The sequence below is a fragment of the Cornus florida genome, unplaced genomic scaffold (genome assembly GCF_030987335.1).
Source record: "Cornus florida cultivar Cherokee Brave unplaced genomic scaffold, ASM3098733v1 CherokeeBrave_3.0.0_Hap2_Chr10, whole genome shotgun sequence".
Lineage (NCBI taxonomy): Eukaryota > Viridiplantae > Streptophyta > Magnoliopsida > Cornales > Cornaceae > Cornus > Cornus florida.
In genome coordinates, this window is record NW_026775580.1 from 50,046,798 (window position 1) to 50,054,070 (window position 7,273).

General features: G+C 34.1%; 1 long non-coding RNA gene across 6 annotated transcripts; it reads right to left on the reverse strand.

Moving 5' to 3' along the window:
- Nucleotides 1-506: 506 nt before the first annotated feature.
- On the reverse strand, nt 507-6,894 carry LOC132278819 (uncharacterized). Of its 6 annotated transcripts, XR_009471133.1 has the most exons (8): nt 6,422-6,885; nt 6,023-6,182; nt 5,693-5,756; nt 5,398-5,482; nt 2,719-2,805; nt 2,401-2,636; nt 841-912; nt 507-735 (listed from the first exon to the last, which is right to left on the reverse strand). It is a non-coding gene; the product is annotated as an uncharacterized LOC132278819 (long non-coding RNA). The 6 variants fall into 6 exon arrangements; XR_009471132.1 differs by having other exon boundaries at nt 507-912; nt 2,719-2,831; nt 6,422-6,894; XR_009471134.1 differs by having other exon boundaries at nt 507-912; nt 2,401-2,583; nt 6,422-6,881.
- Between the last annotated feature and the right edge of the window lie 379 nt (nt 6,895-7,273).

A 7,273-nucleotide genomic window follows, 5' to 3' on the forward strand; every position in this document is an offset into this window, starting at 1 on the left:
CTCGTGTATAAGGGTTCCGTAAATACTTAAATTTATTTACAACATGGATATTTACCCGTTAATAATTAACTTACGAGGTACCGAAGCATGCCATAGAAAAGTTTTCTACGGCGAATTGTAACTACCCGTAAATAATCTCACGAGGCACCAACACATGCCGTAAAAAATTTTTCTACGACGATTTTAACTACCCGTAAATAATCTCACAAGGTGCTGACATATGCCGTAGAAAAGTTTTCTACGGCGAATTTTAACTACCCGTAAATAACATAACTTTTTTTAAAAAAAAAATTATAAAACATTACCCTTAAATGCTATCTAATCATTCACACAACCTACAATTGTCTTCAATTTTCAACTATCATTTAATTCAAAAATATATCAATACATTCATAGTTACAATTCTATATGTTAATGTCAATAACCATAACTAAAATAATCTCTTGAAATGCCACATTAAACATATCAAAAGACTTAGAATATTTTTACAATTCAATAATTCATGATTGATCAATGTGCCAAAATAGGAAGTAAATCCATTTGCCAAAAAAAAATTATAATAATAATCAATTTCCTAGCAATTGAGTTTCAATCTGCACTTGTCAAAAACAACACCTCATTTTCCACGATACAAAATCCAAGCAAGTAGGTGCTCCATTGGTTCAGCAGCCAAAACTCAAATAGCAGGGTTGATAAACTTGGCAGCCAATGCAACCCCAGATATCAAACCTCCGCCTAAATTTTTTTTACCAGAAAAAAATGGAAAGCTCATCAAATTAGTAATAAAGATGATGCAGGAATAGAAAAGATGAATTAATACTTAGAAGTCATTAAACAAACCACATAGGAACTATTATAATGTATATTTGTGGGGCTTGCTCCAAAAGCTCTAATGATATGGTACCCTGCCCCCTGCGTAAACATTTGAACAATGTCATAGTGTATTCATACTCATGCCACAAGATTTTCCTTTTTTATTTTTTATAGTTTCTACATGCATAAATACCTCTCAAATGTGAAACATATTGGAGTTTCAATTGAGAAGGCATATAGATTTGAAGGATAATGGCAATGCAATTTCTTAAATGTAAAATCAGCATGTTCGGTGCATTCTTGACACAGGAGTCAAGCCTAGAAAATGTCTCTATTTTCCAGAAGTGAGAAAACTATAGGAATGAAAGAGAATCAGCAGCAAATGAGATCTTTTAGGTGTTCCAATTTTGCTAGTCCATTTGGTTAATTTTTGAGTGTCAATTTTCTAAACCACCTCTGAAACTGGAAATTGAGAGTCAAGTACCCATAGGGGCAGAGCAAGTGTGTGAGTTACTTGCCAAGTCAAATAAAATATAAAAATAAAAAAGTAAAAATAAAAATCAATATAGGAAAACAAGCTAAGTTCACCCGCTCGGACTACTTTATTTGACATTTTTACCTTAAGCATCACCATTTGCTTCCCTATATCACGTCACCCAGTTATTAACTCTCCCCCCACCCCCCAAACACACGTGCACACCTTACCCCTAGAGAAAAATTTCTTTGGACGTAAGAATGATAAATTAAATAAATCAACAAAATCATAGACATAGATCTCACAAGATTAACATGACACATACTTCTTGGAAGTATTTCTCTAAACCATGAGATGTGGGCCAAGTGTGGGATGGAGAAGATCTTTCTACTTAGCTAATTTAAATCTAAACCAGTTTTAACCCGTTTTTGTACACTAAACTGACATTATTCCAGCAAACTGAATGCACAATGACAAGTTTTCTTTTTTCTCCTAGTCACCACCATGCAGTGTTATTTTCTTTTGATAACCTTATGGTGACTACAGTGCTAGAACACTAGCTTAACTCACACCATGATAAAATTTCCTGGTGAAACAGTAATCCATGCATCCATGCAAGAATTCCCTCTTTCTTTGGAATTAATATCATTATTCGCTGCTATGGCTCTCTACATGACAAAAGTATTTTGGAATCTCTTTTTTCCTTTTAATTCCATCAAGCTAATTTCACACTTCACAGAGTCAGATAGGTTGTTGTTTGGTTAACAGCAAGACAAGTTTCAAGGTTCAAAACAAATCACATGTATATTGGCATAAGGCATGACATAGGTAGGAGACTGTTTTCAGCAATTCTAGTCAGGTTAATCTGAGGCATTTTTAAAGGACTAAAGACACAGGCCTATAATTCAACACAATATATATTCCAAAGTTTCTATTTTTTATAAATCTATCCACAAAGTATCAAAAATAAAGGTTAGAAAGAAAAACTCAAATGTGATACAATTAAGGCAAAGTAGTCCAGAATTTTTAGTACAAAACCAAAGACTATCTAGAATGCTTAAAAGTCAAAGTTCCTTCAAGTGCAGAAAAAGAAAACATATAACTCATGGTACCTTATGACCCGCCCATCATTATATGGATGAACAAGAACTGCACCGGTTTCTTGCAACACCTTGTTAACAGTATCCTCTCTTGATTGCATAGTGGCGTCATCGTCACTCCAGATAACTTGGCCACCGTAATGCATGACATTCTCAACTTTGCATTTTGGAGCATTTTTGGTACAACAATATATGCTGGAATGCCGCGTAGTTTTGCAGCCAAAGACAATGTTGCAACATGGTTACCACTAATTTTGAAAGATGTGAACAAGAATATTAGAAGGCGGCCAATGAAAATAAAGATGAAGTATTAATTAGCGTAGAGCAAACCTGCTGTGAGTTACAACCCCTCTAGCTGCCTGATCATCGTCAAGTGAAAAAACCGCATTGCAGGCACCTCGGAATTTGGAAGCTCCACTGATAAGCCATAGGAACAAATATAGCTGTTAGGTTTGGCATAAAACAATATGCGTCAAGAAAGAGGGTATGGATGTAAGACTGACTATCATTTGGAAGAAAAAGGAATTCGTATCTTCTATAATATATTAGAAATAGACTTCTCACCCTTTCTCCAATAACTACTTAAAAATATCCCAAAGTAAAAACCAGTAAAAATTCAACATTAGCATTTATACAGAAGCATATAAAGTTGAAATTTGTCCCATCAGTTAAAAGAACTACGATTCAACATTAGAAAGAAAAAGGAGATATCTTATAGAGAAGATGAGGCAACAAAATTGAGAACGAACTTGGTTTTGTGTCCAGTAATAATTTGATCATTCATCTATATTCTTTGCATTAGCTCTACAAGTTTAGAGAGGGTAATACATAGATGAAATACCAAGCAAGCAAGTAGTTTCAAGGGTAAATTACACTCACACCCTGTCCTTAGAAAAAAAAAATCACACATTCACACCTCGTCCGCTGAAGTCTGAAGCTTAAGCGACCTATTCATTTCAAACAATTAAACATGACCCTAAAGAAGATGGGAGAATAAAAGGAGAAGAAAAAGGGGAAAGAAAGAGTTAATAGTGCAAGGAAAAGAATATTAATTCATGACTTGAATCTACCACATAGTAAGCTTCCGAACCACTAAAACTAACAAAATAGTAAAAAAAACAGAAACCCATTATAAGTTAAGCCTAAATATAGTGAACCTTACACTAAAACGTCTATGGGCAAGGACTTTCGTCTGTGTTGCTTTCTATGCTTCTGATACATATGAGAGGAACAATGAATGGGTTGGAACTTGGAAGTGCTTCGGTCTATATGGGAGGTGAGTAGGGGATTTAGGGTTGATGTTTCATAAAAGAGAGTTGTGGGTAATACAAAGAAGAACATGAATTTGAGAAGGAAGACGAAGTTTAGATGAACAAGACAATACTGGGATGATTTACTCATACCGTCAATGAAATGAATTGCTGCTTACTGAAAATACAAAGCTACTCTTATTTTTTCCTGGATAATAATAAAATGACAATGTGAGGCTAAGCAAACTCATATATACAACACAGAACTCATACGTCAATCAACCATAGGCATTTTTTCAAAATACAAATAAATAAATAATAGTCCCAGTATAGAGAACAATCTATACTACGTAATTGCGATTTGAGCAAGAGAATAAAACATAGCCCCCACGAAGTAGAGATCTGTTACGTATGTATAATACTATGGATTTATACACTGTGCAGTATATATAATACACAAAAACTAGCCTCTATCATTGGATTATAAAAAAACTAGGATTCATGTAAATGGTATGAATCAACCAAATTATTCCCTACACTTGACCATTTTTTTTCCAGGCGTCGGGAAAGGGCCGTACAGTTGGTGTGTAATAAATTGATTTTCTTTAGACATTGTAAAGTTATTATAATTAATAATAATAATATTATTATTATATGTTAGGCTGATTAATTCACGGTATATGTGGTGTAGTTTAATTATTTAAGTTTCTATGTACTCGATCTCTTCAATTAATGCAACTGGAACTTGCATATTCAAATTGAAATTAATGCAACTGGAACTATCAAGAATTTTGTTCTTGTGAGCGACCAACCTCATAAAATTGGTATTAGGGTCATGATAGATGAAAGTGAAATTATTGTACCAAACTAGGAAGATGCTATAGTAGTAATTTTCTTAGAATTTAGTAGTAACATATTATTTATAGTGTATTAGTACTCCTAAATAATATATATGCATTAGCACTGCTTCTTGTCCATGAACTCATATACAACATACTTTAAAGGAATATATGATCAGTTTCATTATATATATATGAAAACTAAACTCTATATAATATGTTACCAATTAGCAATATTTACTACATGGTATTATTATCACACTCCTCTCTAATCTCTCTATCAATAAATTCTTCATGACTAGCTATTCATTATCCATGACATTATTGTATTACATTAAAAAAAATAAAAATAAAAATAAAAAAATCTTGTAACCAAGAATGTTGAGAATATCTGCTTTACCACTGCTCATTGTTCATGATATATACTAAACGAATGAATGAAAGAACATCAAAAAACTAAACTAATTAATACCAACTAACAGTTCACTTGATGGAAACTCAAGAAACAATAAAAAGGTATATAGAATTTAATCATATAACACCATATGTATATATATATAACTTGAAACTAACAATCAATAAGGCACGTGACTCCCTGTACACCACAAAATTGGTCACTTAAAGGAACGTGAACCCCCTCGAGCATGAGAAAAAAGCATTAAAAATGTGCAATAATAAAATTGATTAATGCTATATTCAATTTCATGATTTGCCCTAAGATTTTATAGTACACAGATGGAAGGCAAATACTATCTAATATAGTATGACAGAGCAACTTCACCATTTCAGATAGACAGAATAGGTGGATTAAAGAGACTGAGTCAATACATTGACGACATGGACATATAGCAACTAAAAATACAACTAAGAAACCAAACAAAGGTTCAGTTTGCACAAATTTTGCAACAAAAAAAATGTACCTGCCAATAATTCTTGGGTTCTACTCTATGTGTTATATCTTTGGTTCTTAATCTCTCTGTGCGGACAAGTTGTCCTCCATCATCTCTGCATCAGGGCAACATACATTAACATGGTGCATAAATTAGGTTAGAAAAGTCTTAATTAAAAAGGCAGAATTAAGAGTGCAGATTCAATAAATTAGACCTTAAAACCAGCCAATGAAAGGGGAAATAAAACCCTAGAAAAAACTAAGAATTACGACATATATATAGAGAGAGAGAGCGAGAGAAAAGGTGAGAGTACAAAGAGAGATACCTCAGAGGTGTTGCAAGACCTTGTTGATCCTACCAACAGTAGACTGATCAACAACACCCCCTCTCTTAATTCACCAAATAACAATAAACGCAAAATGAAACAAAAAAGGAAACAAATTAATTAACAAAGATAAAGAAAAATAAAATAACAAAACCCTAAAGCTAAGCCTAAGCTAAGATTTAAGAGTCAGATATCTTCCAATCAGTTTAAAAAAAAAATTCATGGAAGAAAATGATGAAGAGAGATAGAAGAAAAGAATCAGATGGAACATAGGTGGATGGAAATAGGGTTTATCTGTATAATTTTATACACAGTCACCGATTTCCTCACCAATGCGCGAATCTTTTTCTGTGATGTTTGATCATGCACATACGCAATCTTTTTTGCTGCCCATTGCCCGACTTTAGCCACTGATCTCCGTCACTCCATCTCTTCCTAAGATCCATTACTTTCTGATTTCCTCACCAATGTGTGAGTCTGAACAAGGTTCCTAAAATCAGAACAAGCGAACGTTAGAATCAATCAACAAGTTTCGAACCCTAGAATCGATCTAAGAGAGAGGTTGGATTAGGGCTTTCAATTAATGAACGAAGACAGATTTAATTGAGGGAGGGTTATGGGCTTTGATGGATTCCGAGAAAGAAAGGGATGAGAGTTTTTTGGGTTAGTGGTAAGAGTGTACTGATGACAGAGAGAACTAAACAGAGATTAGCGAGAGAGAAATTTCACCTCTGATTGCTCCAAATTTGGGATGGTGAAGCTTACCCGACAACGCGATTTGGCCGAAAACTCCAACATTGAACAAAAGCAACCACGAAGAGAAGCGCGAATCAGAACTCTAAGATTGAACAAAAGCAACCATGAAGAGAAGAAGCATAAACATGCTGGCTGTGTGGATCTAATCTGGGAACTGCACCAAGGGAAAGAGGGTTCCTAATGTGTCTGGGTCTCCGAATGTGAATGGGTCTGAGGACGAAGTGATATCTCTTAAAGTTTAGTTTTTGTTTTTTTTTTTTTTTTGAGTGATTTTTATTGTGCGGGAGTGGAAAATTTTGGCGTCGAGGAGGAAAATTTTGGGGCTGCTTATTTACGGGGCAAAAAATATGCCTTAAATGTGAAATTTTCAACGAGGAACATTTTTTCCGTTAAAGGTATACAAATATGTCGTAAATGTATTTACATATTTACGAGGTTTTTAATACACCATAAAAATGATTTTCTACGAGGATTTTGCTAAATCGTCGTGAAAATGTGTCCCTATATGTAACAATTACGGGTTTTCTTTTAAAAACCCCATAGAAGGTAGTTATGACGGGGTAAAACAAAAAAATGCCATAGATACTACGTCGTAAAAGACCATTTTTCTTGTAGTGTGAAGAGACACACCCACCCAAAAAGGCACCTTGTTACCTATAAATACCCCCCTTGGATCATTTGCAAATCATTCATTTTCATTTTCTTCTATCTCCCTCTCTAGACTTGAACCCAACCCAAATGGGTTCAAACCATAGGTTAAGTGGTCCGAACCACTTAGACCCTAATCCAATTTCATCGAGCTATATTAAGATTGGTCTGAACCAT